This window comes from Vicugna pacos, chromosome 27 (assembly GCF_048564905.1).
Source record: "Vicugna pacos chromosome 27, VicPac4, whole genome shotgun sequence".
Classification (NCBI taxonomy): domain Eukaryota; kingdom Metazoa; phylum Chordata; class Mammalia; order Artiodactyla; family Camelidae; genus Vicugna; species Vicugna pacos.
Window position 1 is genome coordinate 10,067,187 of NC_133013.1, and position 18,479 is coordinate 10,085,665.

Here is an 18,479-nt window from a genome sequence, read left to right on the forward strand (position 1 = left end):
AAATGTTTAGGAATTAAACAATATATGTCTAATTATTCCATGAACAAAGATTAAATCATAATGGAAATTTAAAATAAGTTTAATTAAATGAAAATATGATACACTAAAATGTGTGAATTAAAAGCATGCTTCAAAGGATAATATATCAGAAAAGAAGATATGCTGAAAATTAATCATCTATTGATTTTCTTGATTGTACCCATAGCAGAAGTTAAAAAGAACATCAAGTTAGACCCAAAGAAAGAAGAAAGGAGATAATAGCAATCATGATAGCAGGTATTAGTCAAATATAGAGCAAATGTACAATGGAAGAAATGACGAAGCTCAAAGTGAATTCTTAGAAAAACCATATATTTCACAAGAATGACTGAGGGAGAGAAGACACATGTTACCAGTAACAGGAATGCAAAAGGAACTACCACAGACCCTACAGACATTTAAATAAGGTAATGAAAGGCTATTGTGAACAATTTTATTTCAATAAATTAAAAAATATATAGATGAAATGAGAAATTTCCTAGAAAAATCCAACTTACCCAAATGAAAATAAGAAGACAATTTTTTGAATCAAAACAGTTCTACACTGAGTAAGTAGAATCTGTAATTAACAAAATTCCCATAAGGAAATCTCCAGGGAAAATTGACTTTACTGACAAATTCTTCCAGATATTTAAAGAAGAAATAACACCAATTTTATGCAAACCTCTCCAGGAAATTTAAACAATGAAACAAAACAGAGAACATGTGTGTCTTGTTTTATGAGGCCGGTTTACCTTGAAACCAAAACATAACATGAACATTTACGAGAGAGAAAAAGGCCAATCTCAAGGGCATAAATACAAAAAAATTAAGTAAAATCTTAGCCAAATGAACCAGCAATATATTAAAAAGACAATATGTCACTTCGAATTTGGTTCCATTACAAAAACGTAATGTTCATTTAACTTTGGAAAATCAATCAACACATTTTATCACATTGACAGCATGAAAGGACAAAATGATATGCTGATCTCAGTAGGTGCAGAATCAACATTTAAAATCTATTACCCATTGCTGATAAGTCTCAGCAAATAAGGAATAACAAATGACCTTAAAGTGATAATGAATTTGCTTGGAAAAATCTATAGCAAAAATTATACTTTATGGTATAATACAGATGGCATTTACCCAAAGATAGAAAGAAGAAGAGATTTATTATGATCATTTCCATCCATTGTTGTAGTGATTGACCTAGCCACTACAATAAGGCAACAAAAATAAACAAAAAGAACAAAGTCTAAAATGGAAAAAATAAAATCACATTATTGGCAAACCACATTGATTTCGAAGTAAAAAAAATCTAAAGGAATTTATAAATAAACTCTTTCAACTAAGAAATGAATGTCACAAGGTCACTGGATAAAATGTCGGTGTATACAAAACAAAGATATTTCGATATATCAACAGTAAATAAATAGAAAGTGGCATTTTAAATGATACCAATTATGGTAACATCCCCAAATATCAAATATCTAGGAATAAATTGAACAAAAGATGTGCATGACTTCAACACTAGACATTATATATTACTGTAACAAGAAGATGGGAATGAATTGAGGACTATTTCACTGTTAAGGTTTGAATTGTATCCCCTCCCCAGTTCATATGTTGAAGTCCTAACCCCTCACTACCTCAGAATATGACTCTGTTTGGAGATAAGGCCTTTAAAGAAGGGTTAAATTAAAATGAGGGCATTAGAGTGGGCCCTAATCCAATATGGCTGGTGTCCTTATAAGATGAGTAAATGTGGATACAAATGGATACAGAAGAAATATGGTGTGAAGACACAGGGAGCAGACAGCCGTCTATAAGCCAAGGAGAGAGGCCTGAGGATAAATCAACCTTGTCAACACCTTGATCTTGGACTTCTAGACTCCAGACTATGAGAAAATAAATCTCTGTTGTTGAAGTCTCTCCGTCCGTGGTTATTGTAGAATAGAACACCCAGTATTGTAAAGATGTCAATTACCTCCAATTCTAATCTACAGATTTAATGTCTAAATAAATGTCCCTGCTATTTTCTCAGAGCTATCCTATCCTTCCTTTCACAGTATTCAGTCAAATATCTCTGTATCTGATGGAGAAGGGGATGCCACACACCAGGTGGCTTAAGCAACGAACATTTATCTCTCACAGTCCTGGAAGCTGAGAAGTCCAAGATCAAGGTGCTGGTTCCATTCAGTCCCTGGTGAGAGCTCTCTTGCAGATAGTCACCCCGTCACTGTGTCCTCAGTTGGAAGAGAAAGAGAGAGAGAAGGTCTAATGTCTCTTCTTCTAAGGACCCTAATCCTATAGGACCAGGACTCTGCCCTTATGACCTCATTCAATCTATGATGCTTCAAATATAGTCACAGCACATGCACTTTGGGGGGACACAGCTCAGTCCATAGTAATACCTTTTCTCCAATCCAGCAAGTGCCTCTCACCTGCATCTTTGTGAAGGCATCAGGACTCCCAGGAAGCCCCTGCAGGTAGCTTTCCCTGTGAAAAGTTGAGTAAGCAATGAAAGATTCCTTGAATCATTCAACCTCGTGGCTTCGCTTAAATTAGCTGTCTGCGAGTCAAAACTATCATGCATACATTTATGTAGGGAATCAGGAGGTCTGGGCATGAGGAGATGGCCCTTCAGGGGGTTAATTATGTGAAGAACGGGGTAGAGGGTCTTCCAGAAGACCCCAGAAGAACGGGGTAGAGTGGTCTTTTCCACTATGGGAAACAAAAGTGGAGAGGCACAAGCCTGCTGACTCGGGCAGGACACGGTTCAGGGGGGCAGGGAGGACGGGGCTCGAGCTGGGGAGACTCCCGCAGCATTTCAAAGGTGAGGGGCTCAACCCAGAGAAAGAGAGAGAAGGCTGGGGGAGGGAAGGTTCAGCCAGTTTCTAAAACAGTAGGAGCAGAGGTGAGCTTGGCTTGTGGTGCATGTCCCAGGGAGAGGAAGATGAGGGCCGATTCCTAATGTGGACTTAGTGTTATCCTGAGGGGTATTCTGGACCACAGGACAAACCAGCCAGGCCTGCTTCTGGGGCGGGTGAGGAGCATCCTGTGTCTGTCCTGGTGCCCTCAGGACGGGCCAGTACGGGATCCACCCCAGCAAGGAGCCTCAATGCATCCCAAGAGCTGCCGGGGCAACAATCAGAAGGTCCCAAAGGTCCTGCAGGAGCAGCTGGGGCAGAGGCTGGGAAGCACTCTGGTCTCGGTGACCCCATTCGTGCCCCCTGGTTGCCGTGGCTGCCTGTGGGTGGCGAGGGTACAGGCACAGACACACCACAGCCATTCTCTTTTCTGTCTTACTTTCGCCTAGAGAGATAGCCCCTGTGATGGCAGCGTTGCCATGGTGATAAGAAAGAGCTGTCCTGGTACATTTTCCCAGTCTTATTTTCCTTTAGTGGAACTGGTGAGCTTAAGCCTGCTCCCACGTGAGTGTCAATGTGTAAAAAGGCAACGTGGGATTCTAGAGCTCCTCTGTGACACCTGCAAAGGCAGAGGACAACACTGTCAGTGTACTTAGCATCATATGAGCATCACGGAGTCAGTGCGCTTAGCATCATGTGAGCACCACCGACTTTACCTAAGCAAATACTTTCTCCCCCTTTCCCAGGGACTGCCAGCCAGGCTGCTAGGGAAGCCTGGGTGGTGACGGGCTATTCCTGCCACCTCCAGGGATTATGTTGGAGAGACTCAGAGACATCACTGGCTCCTGGAAGCGACTCTTTGATACTGAACTGCGGAGGGGAGGCTGTTGCTTAAAGATACAATCAGAAAAATCGTAGTTTTATAGATGGATCAAGTGGAAGGCTGCATTGCTAGTCAGCCGGCTCCAGGAGGACCCCAGAGGGAAGCTTCTCCCAGCTCCTGGCTTGGGCTTCCCCTAAATCATGCAGCACCAGCACAGGTCTGGGAGGTCACGGCCCAGCGATGGCTGTAGATGTATGACCCGTACCTGTAACACCTGTCTTCCTGCATCACTGAGCATTGAGCTCAACCTGTAAGGATTCTGTGTCCACTATTGTTCACCTTTGTATTCTCAGGGCCCAGTGTGGTGCCTGGCACATAGGACACATTCATTAAATATTCATCAAATAAAAGGATAACAAAAATATTGCTTTGTTCTTAGAGCTCACTGTTGTCCCCAAGTTTGATAAGTAAATGAATAAATAGATAAATCCATTCTTTCCTTCACTCATTTATTTAATCATGTAATGATTTTTTAAAAAGTTTTTTTAATTGATGTATAGTCTATTTACAATGTTGTATTAATTTCTGGTGTACAGCACAGTGATTCATCTATGCATATATACATAAATATTCCTTCTCATATTCTATTTCATTATATAGTATCATTTCATTATATGATATTGAATATAGTTCCCTGTGCTGTACAGTAGGGTCTCACTGTTTATCTGTTTTGTATATAGTAATTAGTATCTGCAAATCCCAAACTCCCAGTCTATCCCATCACCTCCCTACCCCTCTGATAAACACAAGTTTGTTTTCTATGTTTGTGAGTCTGTCTCTATTTTGTAAATAAATTCATTTGTGTCCTTTTTTTAATTAAGATTCCACCTATAAGTGATATCACATGGTATTTTTCCTTCTCTTTCTGGCTTACTTCAGTTAGAATGATGATCTCTGGGCCCATCTATGTTGCTGCAAATGGCATTATTTTATTCTTTTTTATGGCTGAGTTGTATTTCATTATATAAATATACTGTATCTTCTTAGTCTAGTCATCTGTCAATGGACATTTAGGTTGTTTCCATGGCTTGATTATTGTAAATAGTGCTGCTGTGAATATTGGGGTGCATGTATCTTTTCAAATAAGCATTTCTTCTGGATATATGCCCAGGAGTGGGATTGCTGGATCATAGGGTAAGTCTATTTTCAGTTTTTTAAGGAATCTCCATCCTGTTTTCCATAATGGCTGCACCGAACTGCATATCCACTAACAGTGTAGGAGGGTTCCCTTTTCTCCACACCCTCTCTAGCATATTTAATGAATATTTATTTAGGTGATAAATAATACTGGCACTTAATACTGCCTTACAGATATATATATATATAAGACACTTAGTAAATATCTCTTAAATTATATTGTAAACTTAATTTGCTTGAAAAATCCAAATACAACCTTAAACACAGTCTCCTTTCCGCGGGTGTGTATATAAATGTCCTCCCCACTTCCCATCTATCTACACACACACGCACGCACACACACACTCTCTCTCTTTTGGATCATTCCTTTGAAATAGGATAATGACTCCAGAAAAATCTCATTTTAAAAAGCCAATTCAAATTTAGAAATTCAGTTTGCTTGAAGGCTCACCATGAGCTGACTTTGTGCTGTGAATGGGGTGTAGCTATAAAGGGTGTTGGTAGACACCTTGTCCAAGAGCAACTACCCTTGAGCATGGGAATGGGCTGCAGTAATGGTCCAGAGAAGGAGGCCAGTATCCAGTAAGGACAGAAGGAGAGGCCCACTGGAGCACCTGCCCTGCTGAGGCCAGCACAGAACCCTGAACGCCCAGGAGTGATGGTGGGGGAGACAAGGCACCACAAACTGCAGAGTGCAGAAAACTGGAGAGAACCTTCATATGCATTGCAATTTCTTGTCAAACCCCACCTCTGGTTCATGGCCAAGGGCTGTTTCCTCCCTTGGACTTGGTGTTGGCCCCAGAAGTGGTCCAGTTGGGGCATTTTGGGAGGAGATAGGCAACAGAGGTGAGCAAGCTGGCCGAGGGGGTGCTAAGACCTGAGGGACTTGTTATTTGTAGGAGTTAAGGGAGATGAGGAGTCAAAAATCAAAGATAATTCTAGAGGTTCAGAGCTACATGACCAGAAGAACAGTGAGTCCTTCCACAGAGGCAGAGAGTTCAGGAGGATGGATGAAAGCAGGTTAGGGAGGAGGGATGGTAGTTCTGCTGTGAACACACTGAGTTTGCCGTGGCCATGGGAGGGGATGAAAGGGGTCCGTAGCAGGCAGGTGATGGATGGTCAGGACTGGGTGTGCACTTGGGATCTTCTCAGAGAGGTGAAAGCTGAAGCACTGGAGTAAATGAAGTCATTGTAGAAAGAGGACCAGAGCAGATTGGACACTTTGGAGGAGCTGAGCGTATAAAGGCCAAGAATGCATTTTGGAGCCTGGAGAGTCTGGTGATACTTGTGGCTCTGCCTTTAGCTCAGTGTTCTTGGGTGAATCCTTAAGTGCTGAGAGCCTCAGTTTCCATATCAGCAAAGTCAAATAATGCAGGAAAGTCACTTAGCATAGTGCCTGGTGCATAGCCATGCATCCACATTAGCTGTCATTATCAGAGGGCTGAAGAAAGAAGAGGAACAACAAAAAAATGGAGACAGCTAGATCAGGAAAGCAGAATGTCAGTTACATTGATAGAATGTCTTCTGTGATTAGAAAAACTAGAGAAGAGCCATATGTCTGTTTTGTATGCCAATGCCACACGGCTTTGATTACTGTAGCTCTGTAGTATTGTCTGAAGTCTGGGAGGGTTATTCCTCCCGCTGCATTCTTTTTCTTCAGTATTGCTCTGGCAATTCTGGGTCTTTCATGATTCCATATAAACTTTAGGATTATGTGGTCTAGTTCTGTGAAAAATGTCCTGGGTAATTTGATAAGGATCACATTAAATCTGTAGATTGCCTTGGGAAGTATGGCCATGTTAACAATATGAATTCTTCCAATTTAAGAGCATGGGATATCTTTCCATTTCTTTAAATCATCTTTAATTTCATTAATCAATGTTTTGCAGTTCTTTGTGTTTAATTCTTTCACCTCCTTGGTCAGGTTTATTCCTATTTTTTTTTGATGTAATAAAAAAATAGAAAAGAAAAAGTAACCAATGCTAGAATTTTACTGGAATAGATTTTTTACCTATAGCTGAGTCCTCCAAAGCAAGGCAACTGTGAACAAGACCCTTCTAAAACTCTGTCTCCCTCCCAGGAAATGAAGGCGCTAGGCTCTTACTCTGACACTGGCAATCAGCAGAAGAGGGATTAACCCAGCATTTCCAGCTAACAGCGTTTCCATCAGGGACCTGGGGACTGACCATCTCAACACGTGTCGGAGCTTCCATCAGTCCCAGGGCCTCTTCAATGCCCGCACGTCTCCAGGACAACCCAGGAGACTCCCTTCCCGGCTAAGGCTGGGCTGCTGGGTCCATGTGGCATGGCTTCAGATGTCATCCTAGTGGTTGGGCTCAGCCACTAATTTAGAAATCCTGTGTGTCCTCATTCTCATTCAATTACATTATTAAAATTAAGAAGGGGGGAATAAATCTCCTCCTAACAGCCTTACATCCATCGGGTATTAGTTTTATGATTTGCTCAGTTGTTGGGTTCAAATTTCCCAAATGTTTTGGCTCTTCTACCAAAGTCTATTCCAGGGCAAGCGCACTTTGTTCCATTAAGTCTGAGCCAAAATGCCCCTGGGAAATGGACTGGACAACCTCTGGACCCTTTCAGTCCACATTATTGACAGTTTTTAGAGCTGGAGACTAGAAGAAAGAAAGGGAAAAAAAACCCTGAAAGTATAGGAAGAATAAAATCAGATTTTAACTGAATTGCTGCGATGTACTAGTAAGGCTAGTTAAGCATATAATTAATTGTTGTAACCATAGCAACAGGATTAGCTGGAACTGTCAGAGCGGCACCAGGGGTTCAATGAGAGACTCTTAAAAAGTACGTGGCGGAGATTGCGGGAAATCATTCACTCTCCTCCAGTGCTTCTCCAGAGGGCCTCCCACTCTTTAGCAACCCAAAATAAATCTATTTAATAATGTTTTGTTAGATTCGTGCAGCTTTTCTTACCCCAAAGGGGCCCGAGGTGCTTCATAAGCCATGAACATAAATATAGATTTGGAATAAAGTATCGGGCCAGATTTTCCTAGTGCTTAAACAACTCTCTGGTGGTTTGTTCTGCACCTTTGGCAGCCCCACTGCCTTCAGGATACGTGGAAGCAGTGATTTACTAAGTGTTGTCCCCATAGGCCTGGGGCCTGAAGCACCAACAGAGTATAAACTCATGTAGGGGCAGAGAAGGCTTCAGAGAGACTCCTTTTATTTATTTATACCCTCCCTTGTTCCAAAAAGGCCTCAAGGAGGTTTACAAAATACACAGAGTACATCAGGATAAAATAAACAAATGAGGAAATCCAAGGCAGGGGCAAATAATAGTAAGAAAGAACAATTAGATCTTTGGAAATGTTAGTACTGGAAATGCATGCCAAAGTCTCCTAGGGAGGTGGGTAAAGTTGCTGTTGTTCTTCCTCCTGATCAAAGCAAAGAGGAAAACAAAATCCACTCCCAGAAATAAATGCTTGGTGCTGATGCCTCAAAGAAGTCTTCTCTTTGTTTTTAAGAATCTACTTTAAGAAAAACTTACGGTTACCAAACTGGAAAGGGTGGGGTAGGGGGAGGGATAAGTTAAAAATTGGGGATTAGCAGATGCACACTACTGTGTATAAAATAGATAAACAACAAGGTCTTACTGTATAGCACAGGGAACTACATTCAGTGTCTTGTAATAAGCTGTATCTTTGTTACGCTGTTTACATAATGTTCAGTTGTGTAAAAATGATACTCAGTACTGCTTAGATGTACAGACTAATGTGATAAAAGTATAAAGACATGCTCAGATGTGAGGGACATCCCCAAGGGGAATGGGATGGAAAAAACAGATTGATTCCAATGTGTTTGCATAGTTCTACTTTTTTTAAGCTGGGAGATGGATACCCTTGTATTTATTATACTATTTTCTCCATAGTTTTATATGTCAGAAGTACTTCACAATAGATTTTCAAAGATCAAAAGAGACACAGCTCTCCAGAGACCATAAAGGAACACTGGGGAGTTGATGAACACCCTTTCGGTCATGGGTACCATCTAAGAACTCATAGGAAATGTTTTCCCAAGACCAGAGAAGGAAGTACCGCCCTCATGTCTTGTACAACGTAGAACACCTCCCGCAGACTGGAAGGAAGGCTGATCTTAACATTCGAAAATCTATTTCAACAACGTGCTTTAGAGCAAGTTAAAAAAAAAAGTTAATTAAATGCTTCTGTAAAAATCTGAAGTGCTTCTGAGGAACACTGACTCTGTTCTTGCCTCATGAGTCACCCAGTTCTGCCTGGAAATATTAGGAAATTCAGGCCAAAGCCCAGCTCAGAGGTTTTTGCCAATTGCTACCCAGTAAGTGTGATTCCTCTCTTTAATTTCTTAATTATTCTGGATCATCTGATTGTATTTGATTGTGGAGCATGAGTTTCTTGTTTTAGCTTCACGTGGTTCTGCAATCCAACTCAAATGAGTGGTCTTGGAAAATGAGAGTGTTTTAGCCAGAAAGAACCAGGGGCTGCCCTCGGGAGGTCAGATGCCCCAGCGTGGCTTTTCTCAGTGTCTTCATGCTGTTTGCAGTTGGTTGTGAGAAGATGGTTTTGAGACGGGCCTGGGGCATCAGTGAGAACTAGATCAGTCCTTGCTGAGAAGTGCAGCCTGGCCAGCCCTGGGGGAAGGACAGCCCCCGGAACTGTGGGCTTAAACAACGACTCTGCCGTTTGTTACCTGTGAGATCTGAGTCAAGTCACTTAACCGACTTGAGCCTCTGATTCCTCATCTGAAAAACAGTGTGTTTGAAAAAAAAAAACAGTATCGGATAAATCCAGCGCACACACGAGACTCTGACTGGGATCACTAACCAGATGGAGACTCCTCCAGGCCCACTGACGCTGACTTTCTGACTCTCCTCTAAGAACGCAAAAATGATCCTTTTAAAGCTAGTCCTCAAGGCATTAGTGTACATGAACTTGTAAGTTTGATTAAATATCTCTGGCAAAAAAAGAGGACAATCTAAGAACAAAAAGCTTCAGTTACAGCATTGTGTCCCTCAGTGTGGTGTGCTGGTGGTTCAGCAAAAGGTTTTTGGTGGTGCAGTTCTTTTGTTTTTCTGTTTTTTAAATTGAAGTATAGTTGGTGTACAATGTTGTGTTAGTTTCTGGTGTACAGCATAGTGATTCAGTTATACACACACATATATATTCCTTTTCATAGTCTTTTTCATTATAGGCCATTCATTACAAGGTATTGAATCTAGTTCCCTGTGCTGTACAGTAGGGCCTTGTTGTTTATCTATTTTATATATAGTAGTGTGTGTCTGCAAATTCCAATCTCCCAGTTTATCCCTCCCCCACCCCTTTTCCCCCTTGGTAACCATAAATTTGTTTTCTAGTCTGAAAATCTGCTTCTATTTTGTAAATAAGTTCATTTGTGTCCTTCTTAAATTAAGATTCCACCTATATTGCATGGTATTTTTCTTTCTCTTTCTGGCTTACTTCACTTATTATGACAATCTCCAGGTCCATCCATGTTGTTGCAAATGGCATTATTTTATTCTTTTCTATGGCTGAATAGTATTATATATACCACATCTTCTTTATCCAGTCATCTGTTGATGGACATTTAGGTTGCTCCCATGTCTTGGCTATTGTAAATAGTGCTGCTATGAATATTGGGGTGTCTGAATCTTTTTGAATTAGGGTTTCCTTCAGATATATGCCCAGAAGTGGGATTGCTGGATCATATGGTAAGTCTATTTTTAGTTTGTTTTATACGCTGAATATAATGACATTGTTTGGTTTCATCTGGACTCATCTTTATAATCGTCTTCTGGTGCGGAATGTGTGTGACACATTTAGCCTGGCACATAGTAGGTACTCAGTAGGTAGAGGTGCTTGTACAGTGCTCTTTTCTCTAATCAACACTGCTCCTTATGGGAGTATTGCCACTGGAATGCTAGAGTTCTGCATTGGCAACTGAGGAATCAGTGTCGTTGGTTTGAAGTAGGTGGGTAGCATGCAGGACATGTGGCTCTCAGTCCATCACTGGTTCCCACCAATTTCCCAAGATTTGAGAAAAATAAGACCAATCACCTTCTCATGAAAAAGTGTATATAGTGAATTAATAAAGCCTGGACTTCATGACAGGAGACCCAAGGTGGAGATAGATGTCCCTTGTAATTGCTCAGGCAAGCTGGTAGGATTCTCTGTCCTTTGCTCTCCTAGGAGGACTAGGGAGGTCCCTAAGGTCCACTGTTGTGGCCTCACAGCTTACCTGTATGTCCAAAACAGCCTCAGGCCTCTGCATCGTGTTTGCTGGTACTGTGTCATGTTAGTGTGGTTACCAGCTGGCCGCACATCATGCACAGAGTCACCGCCTCCTGACGGATGATGTAACCACTATGCACTGCACCTTCTCAGCACAGAAGGATGCTGCTCTCTTCTATCTCTTGGACCCAGCAAGAGATGATTCAGTCAGAAAGAAATTGCACTTTGCACATCAGTAGACTATGCTTCGGGCTTTCCCCAGTAGCGGAGAACGATGGAGTCTTGGCTCCCAAGCACCGCCATTCATCTGCATCATCCCCTGTAAAACGAGGCTGGGTGCTTTGAAATGGGTGGGCTGATGTTGTAAACGTTGTAGGTCCAGCTTCTCCCCTGTGAGTCTGCATAGCACCTGGTAGTCAGAGGAAGGGAAATTGATTCAAATAATGTGTCCATCAAATTTTAATTCTAATTCTTTTTCTCTGGTGGCAAATTCTGAGATCCAGAACCCCCTTGTGTGTGTACTTTCTTTTTTGAGAAAAGTAAGAGCATGTATTTTTGTAAAAAAGAGTAAACGATCTCTCCCCTCTTCCTTTATATTTCAAAATTTATCCTCTGATAGACAAAAATATATTTGGGGAAGTAAGGTCAAGATGGTTTATTATACTGTAGGAAGTTCTTCTAAGATGACCGACCTTACTTTAGTCTTTCTCGGTGAGGGATCACCAGTCTTATTCAAGAAAGGATCTACTTTTCTGAAGATGTCTATTGAATAGAGAGATAGCTATATAGGGAATGAGGAACTAGAGAGAAGTAGGGATGTATTAGTGCCTTCTGGCTTGAGCGGACCGAGTGCCTGAACCCTGCTGGTGTGCTCACGGGTCTGAATCCAAAACTTAAAGCTTTTTGTTTAGCAGCAGTGGCCCAGCTTCTTAAGAATGAGGACCAAAATGTTGTATACGACCAATTCTCTTCTTTCAGGAGTGTGTGATTTTTCATTTTGTCTCTGTTTACTGAAGGAAAATCCCTTAAATATCTTAACTGAAACCATTACCATTTGTAATGACCCTAGGGCTAGATCAGTTTCCTATACAATGCTGTTTGCAGCGACATGGATGGACCTGGAGATCATCCTACTAAGCGAAGTAAGTCAGACAGAGAAAGCAAAATACTATGTGATATCACTTATATGTAGAGTTATCTAAAAAAGGACACAAATGAACTTATTTACAAAACAGAAACAGACTCACAGACATAGAAAACAAGCTTATGGTTACGGGGGGGGGGAAGCGGGGGGGGAGGGACAAACTGGGAGTTTGAGATTTGTAGATACTAACTATGTAAAATAGATGAACAACAAGGTCCTACTGCATAGCACAAGGAATTATATTCAATTTCTTGTAATGGCTTAAAATTTAAAAAATATAAAAATATATATATATATATATGTATATATATATATATGTATGTAACTGAATCACTATGCTGTACATCAGAAATTAACACACTGTAAATTGACTGTACTTCAACAAAAAAAAGTTAAGAAGGTAAACATACTCTGTGCCACTGATTCTTTTCTTTTCTCCCAGGGATAGCTGATACCAAACTCAAGCTTTCAATGATAGAGGCTGTGTACTGACTTTTCCTGCTGTCTCAACTTCAGCCAACAGCAGACTCTAATGTCCTTCATTGCCTCATCTGGAAATTTATCCCTTGTCAGTTGCATCGACAAGTGGTGCTGGGAAAGCTGGACAGCCGCATGTAAATCGATGAAATGAGAACACACACCACATACAAAAGTAAACTCAACGTGTCTTAAAGACTTAAACATAAGACAAGACATCCTCTTGCCTTTTAATGAGACCTCTGAGTACTTACAGTATCAGGCAGACTTGTCATCATCAGAAGCATTTAAAATGGCAGATGGCAGCCTCTGGGTGTGTGTGTGTGTGTGTGTGTGTGTGTGTGTTGAACGTTGTCCTGATTTCCCATGCTTTTGTTCCGTGAGTAATTTCCTGTTAAATATTTATGATGAGGAAAACAGGTTTTCAAAAAGTTAAATATGGAATTACCAAGTAACTCCAGCAACTTAGCAATTTATTCTTTGGAAACACTCAGACTAATTGAAAGCAGGGTCTTGAACTGATATTTACACCCTTGTATTGTAAATGTATTGTACACAGTAACGCTGCTATTGTTCATAGTAGCATTATTCACAATAGCCAAAAGGTGGAAACAGCCCAAATGCCCATCAATGGAAGAATGGATAAACAAAATGTGGTGTATGCATACAATGGAATGTTGAGCCATGAAACGTTAGGAAGTACTGATACCTGCTATGAAGAATGAATCTGAAAAACATTAAGCTAACTGAAAGATGTTAGACGTCAAAGGTCACATGTTATATGACGCTGTTTATACAAAGTGTCCAGAATAGGCAAATCTATAGAGAAAGAAACTACTAATGATTGCCAGGGGCTGGGGAAAGAGCAAATGGGAAATCACTGCTTAATGAGCATAGGGTTTCCTTTTGGGGTGAGGAAAATATTTTGGAACTAGATAGAGGTAATTGTTGTACAACACTGTGAGTGTCCCAAATGCCGCTGATTCTTGTGCTTTAAAAGAGTTAATTCTATATTGCATGAATTGATGTGAATTAAAAAAAAATCTATGGTGATATTTCAAGAATCCAAGAGCAGACCTTTAAAAACAGGTCAGAAGTGGGGAGAGTATAGCTCAGCTGCAGAGCAGATGCCCAGCATGCACGAGGTCGTGGGTTCAATCCCCAGTACATCAGTTAAATAAAAAATAACAACAATAAACATATTAAATAAATAAGCCTAATTACCCCCCCAAAAAACCCAAAAAACAAAACAAAACAAAACAAAAGGGTCAGAAGAATACATTTCTTAAATGCTATAAACACATGTACATACACATGCAGATACAGAAGTCCCAATATGGGGACTGTTAACATATATTGACCAGGTCTGATGGTTCTTAATGTGTCAACTTGGCTGGGCCAGGAGGTGCCCATATATTTGATCAAACGCTATTCTGGGTATTTCTGTGAGAGTGCTGTGCATGAAATTAAAATTTAAATCAGTAGATTAAGTAAAGGAGCTTTTTCTCCCTAATGTGGATGGGCCTCAACTAATCAGTTGAAGGTCTGAACAAAACAAAAAGGTTGATTGTCCCCAGAGTAAAGAACAAGTCCTTCTGCCTGATGGCATTTGAGCTGGGACATTGACCTTCACTTGTCAGACTAGAACTACTCCACCCACTCTCCTGAGTCTCCATACTGCTGACTCACTCTTTAGATCTTGTGACTTGTGAGCCTCCACGATTTCACGAGCCAATTCCTCTTTATATCTCTGCCTCTGTCTATCTACCTACCCATCTACCTATTTATCTATCTATCCATCATCTATCTATTTTCCTATCTGTTTCTCCTATTTGTTCTCTCTCTCTGGAGAACCCTAGTATACCAGTGTACTGAGGTTTTCTGACACAATTATTTCTCTTTTCATTTTCTTCCTGAGCTTTCCTTCTGTTTCCCTGTTATCCTTTTTATGTAATGCCTTGTTGTCTACAAGCCTTGACTTTAAGGAGTCTCACCCTTCAGGGCAAACAAAACTGCTTTTCCAATCCAGAATAAAAATAAAGCTAATAACTCCACTGTTCTTTCAGTTAACTTTAGCAAGTATGAAAATTTCCTCAAAATACATGCCCACTGTCCTTTTCATCATAAGAGAAAAGGTGTTGTTCAGTTGTGCCATCCCTGACATGCCAGTTTCATAATGAAGGGTCCAGGGTCACCCCCAATCGTAGTGCCCATTGGTATGTTATGAAAGGTTTATGACTCTCATTAACGTTGATGGTTATAATTAAATGAAGCTGTGAGATACAGCCAGGGCCAGCCCTCAGGAGTGTAGACATTTGAGAGATGATGAGTGTAGCTGAGCCAGCCTCCACGATACTGCGACTTAAACATCTACTGTCTGAAAATAAGAGTCTTTCCCTAAAGAGAAAAATAAAAGGCCAGACTCCAGGAAAAGTCACATGGAGAGATCACTGTGGGTTAGCCCAGTGGCAGAGTGGACATGGCTTTAGAGAAGAGGTGGTGCTTACTCTGGGCGTTGCCCTGACTTAGTGGGGAAGGAAAGATATGAGGCATCTGTTGAGTCCTTATAATGAGCCCTCATGAATTGTCATGAAAACCTTGCAAAGACCAGAGCATTACCCCACTGCAGAGATGAGTAAAGTGATGCTTTTGTCCCTGTAAACTTCGTGGCCTAAAGCCGATGTCTCAGCTGTGAGAACTGAAGCTGTGTATGTGCTGGAGTCCTAGATATGGCTGAATGATGAGGAGTTTAGAACCACCAGGCACTGTCTGCTGGTCAGCGGACAAGAAGTACAGGAGTGTCTCGTTGTGTCTTTCCCTCCAAGAGCTTTGCACACTGCTGTCTGATCACCTTGTACCTGATTCAGAGAAAACAGTGCTTCAAACAGGAGTGAGAAAAACTAGAAAGGGCCAAGTAAGGAAGCATTCTTGGAAGGGGCAACCTTGTGGCACCCGGGGTGAGGGTGGGAGATGGAGGAGTGGGTGTGGTGCGTTAGTTTCATAGAAGCACATCCAGGCGTCTCGTAGGGATGTTAAAGCAGGTGTTGTTAGCCAGAGAAGTCTCTCTGGAGCAGAGGGGAAGTACTTTTCAGAGATGCTGAGAATTCTGAGCAGAGGCATCGGGGAAAGGGCAAGCTCAGGGCCTGCCTTTGTGGGTGGGGGCTGAGTCAGATACCTGGTACCACCATCATCGTGACCCTGAGTTCACCCTTGCCTGTGATAGCCTGGAAAACACACAACAGTAGGTACAGCATTCTTTGTGTGAGGCTCTCAACTCCATGAAAGGGAAGCACAATTGGATTTTAATAAATACACCGAAAAAGAACGGACAAGTGGATCAGTGCTGCAGAACATAATTCAAAAGGTAGCCAGTGAATATTTGCAACGTTAGTGTATGAAAAAGTGGACTTTCCAGCCAGTGTATAATGAGTGATGTTGAAAGAATTTGTTACCCAAGTCAAATTAATCAAATCAGTTTGGGAGAAAATGAAGTTAGCTTGACTCTCTCACACCATGAAGACAAAATTCTAGACAAAGCAAAAGCCTGAACAACTAAAACATCATAAGAGCATCAGAAGAAGAGTAGGACAGACGTCTACTTGATAGTAGGAAAGGAATTTTATAAGAAACAAAACGCAAAAGCAATACCAAAGACAGCTACGAAGAATCATGGCAGGGACACATACCAGGCTCTTAAAATGGTCTCATTGAAGGCTTTTCCTTGGTTTGAGGTGAACAAAGGCACATCAGTGCTCCCTGTCTCCATGGACGTGGGGGCTTCCAGCTTTCACCCCAAACCCTCTCTTATCACCTAACGGCCTTCTCAAAATCTTTTTACTCCCTAGACGTGGTCCATGGATGAAAATCACTGATGCCCTCCAGGGTGATCTTGTATCTCATGTTGGAATAGAGCATCTATTATCTTGGGCTCTCAGCCAAAGCTAAGCTCAAATAGTGTCAGTTTAACAACTTTGTATGTGCATCGTGTGTGTGTGTGTGTGTTTGTGTGTGTGCACATGCACATATACATGTGCGTGCCTGGCGACACACTTCAAATTGACAGTGCATTAACTCTGGGGGAGGGGAGATGAGCACAGTGGTGAGTGGTCAAGAGAGACTTCAATTTTATCTGTATTGTTTTAATTTTTATAGTGACAATATATTCATGTGTTAGCCAGGTAATTCAAAATAAATGAAATTAACTATACTCCTGTGCTGGTTGAGTTTCTGCAACTTAATTTCCATCTGCCAACGAAAAAACTCTGAAACCTTTCATTTGGGTTAATAGCCCAACTTAATGGGTTGCTCCACTGGAAGGAAACCAAATTGTGAGGCAGGATTCAGGGCTGTGTGCTGAGGACTGCTCACATGCTCTCAGCACCTGGCTCTTGGTGCTCACTCTTTCTAGATATGTACTCAGTCAGTACGTAATAAGACATTTGCCCTGTACTTTGACTTACTAGCCCCTGGCTGACCTAAAGGGATGGACGACAAAGCGAGCAGCTTCTTTTCTCACAAACACGAGAGGATGCATAGCTACCTGGTCCATTTCCAGCTGGAAGCAAAGTGTAATATGTAAGGTATTTATTCCTACAGTGAAATGAAAATGGGTCTCTATTTGGCTTCCCCAAATAAGCTGAAAAACCACTTTCCTGGTGTTCAGATTGCATCTTGGGGATATTTTGGTAAAGTGGCAGCCATCAAATGAGCAAGGTGATTAGTCTTAATGGGTAATGTGACTTTGGCTGGAAGCACACGAGCCAAGGTAGTGCACAAGACCCGACCTTTTCCAGATGTGTTTCCTCTAAGCGATTTCCCCCACGGCATTAACAATACCTTAGTAATGCCCATTTGGTGTTTTATAAACATTTAAAAGTGTTTCTATACTGCCATTCGCCCATTTTCCCACCTATCAAGTACCCACAATCATTGGTTGTGGGATTTGGAGCAGAAAGAGCTGTTTTTTTCCTTCCCCAGAAAGCTCAGAGCATAGTTCAAGGAGGCAGACATTTAAACTAACATTACAACAAGAAAAATGCCATGAGACAAAGAAGCACAGAAACTGTGGGAGAACAGAGAAGAGCATTGGAAGGAGGTGCAAGAGAGCAGAGCTGCTTTAGGAAGAGGAAATGACATGTGCAAAGGCCCTGAGGTACAGAATTGCTTCATGGGTTTTGAGGAACAGAAGGTATTGAGGGCAGGATGTGAGCATAGTGGAAGCTCTGGCCAATTGGAGGGTCTTGTGTACTTATCCATGGAGTCTGAACCTGACCCGAAGGCCAAGAGAACATCTGATGGATTCTAAGCAAGGAGGGGACTTGAACCTATTTGCACTGCAGGATAAAGAATCAGGAGGCAGCAGTGGAGGCTGGGAGACTGATTAAGAGGCTGTCTGAGCAATCTGCAGGAATGAGGCTGCCGTTCACTTCCCCTTTCCCCTCAGACCCCAGTGAATGGAACTGGGAGAAGTTAAGGAAGCAACGTCTCTAGAATCCGGTGAATTTGTGGGTGTTGGAGACGTGACTGGATGGGTGTCCAGGTTGCTGGCTTTGGGGTCTAGATGAGTAGGGGAACCATTCACAAGGGAGAAAAAATAGCAGGAGAATTAGGGTCAGGATAGAATTGATAAGAATGTTTTTATATTATATATTTTCCCATACTTTCCAACAAAATTCTGGTGAACTAAGTATGATAGTAAGATGAAGTCTGTC

General features: G+C 41.5%; 1 long non-coding RNA gene across 1 annotated transcript; it reads left to right on the plus strand.

Annotated features, from left to right (window-relative positions):
• The first annotated feature begins 2,423 nt into the window (after positions 1–2,423).
• Positions 2,424–4,138, plus strand: LOC140689834 (uncharacterized). The gene is made up of 2 exons (XR_012064971.1): positions 2,424–2,595; positions 3,638–4,138. It is a non-coding gene; the product is annotated as an uncharacterized lncRNA (long non-coding RNA).
• Positions 4,139–18,479: the final 14,341 nt, after the last annotated feature.